The following is a 1,469-nucleotide window of genomic DNA, read 5'->3' on the forward strand; positions in this document are numbered from 1 at the left end:
GGTTTCTGATCGCGAGATAATTGCTTCTCATCGTTCGAGTTACTTCGGGACCTGCATATTTCTTTAAAAGGCAGTCGTTTGTTAATATTTGAACCAGAAAAGGGAATGTCCGTGATTCGTTGATGAAGAGGTTTGCTGTCAGCATATTTATGGATATAATTTGGTTCAGAAAATTGCCATTCTATACAGCACCACTTCAACATCTTTGTATTCTGGGGCGTCAATTCTATCTTATCGCCATAAGATATATTCTCATCTTTGGTGGGGCTGTTGAGTTGTGCTTCAATTTTATAGCACCATTATCTCATGACGTACTCTCCTGTCTGGTGTGCTATAAAGTTGTTCCACCAGTTTTATTCAATGAAGATGCAGCCAGATCACCTATATGAATTGCCCTTGTGTTTTTATTATGCTGAAAAATTGAAAGCGCAACAACGTTACCAAAAAGTTATATATGTACAAAGTGGTTCTGATAATAATAAAATGTAATATTCGAAGCAAGATGGCGTTGCTCTCCTTCTCGTGACAGATATAAGCAGCATTCTGTGATTTTTAGAACTAGTATTTAATACCTTTTGTTACAGGCAATGTTTCTTAGTTCTAAACTGCCTCACTGTATGTTGCGAGTTATTTTCGGTTTTATTCTTGCTCATCTTGAGGAGCCGCACGAGGACGAGGAGAAACATTTATTGAGCATCATATACATGGAGCTGAACTTCACCGTGCGGCAGTTCATTGTTGAATGCTTCACACTCCATGCAACAGCTATATTCGCTTCACGTATAGATGCCACCGTTCGGATGGCACCATATAGTCACTCTTACCTTGAATGAATATGTCGACATAGTTTTCGTTACAGCGAGTGTTTTACTTCAGCTTTCAAACAGTTGTGAAGCACGTTTAGTTTCTAAATATTTCTGAAAGTTCTGTGTTGGAGAATAATGTTGTATGCATCACATTACCGGCATTTCTTACACTTATCGGAAACCGAGTGATGTTACATCAATTCTGAGTCTGTGCTCAGCGGCACCAGTATAACGATGACGTACGCAGACCGTTCAAGAAGTCATCGAAAGTTCAGTGAACTCTTCGATGTATCTACCAAAAAATAAATTAAAAAAAACAAGTGCCGCAGAGCCAAGCAGGCTTGACCCTTCGGAAAGGTCAACAACCTTATTGTGTTTATCCTTCGGAGCGTCTATAAAGCCATCGAGCTTCTAAGCCATTTCGTGTTCCCGCCAGATGCTTCGGCCAGTCTGTGTATCGTTTCTTTTCCTTCTTTTTTTTTTTTATTTTGGCGGTAGCGCGCGAGCAGGAAGCACAGCCGCGTTTTGATTCGTTCACGCTGAATTTCCGATAAGCGTTACCGGAGTGCCACCGTGTCTGACTATTTTGCTACGAATCAGCAGTCGTTGCCAGGAATGTTCAACAATGCGTCTTCAACAGTAATATCAAGAAGTGCAGTTATT

The sequence above is a fragment of the Rhipicephalus sanguineus genome, chromosome 3 (assembly GCF_013339695.2).
Source record: "Rhipicephalus sanguineus isolate Rsan-2018 chromosome 3, BIME_Rsan_1.4, whole genome shotgun sequence".
NCBI lineage: Eukaryota > Metazoa > Arthropoda > Arachnida > Ixodida > Ixodidae > Rhipicephalus > Rhipicephalus sanguineus.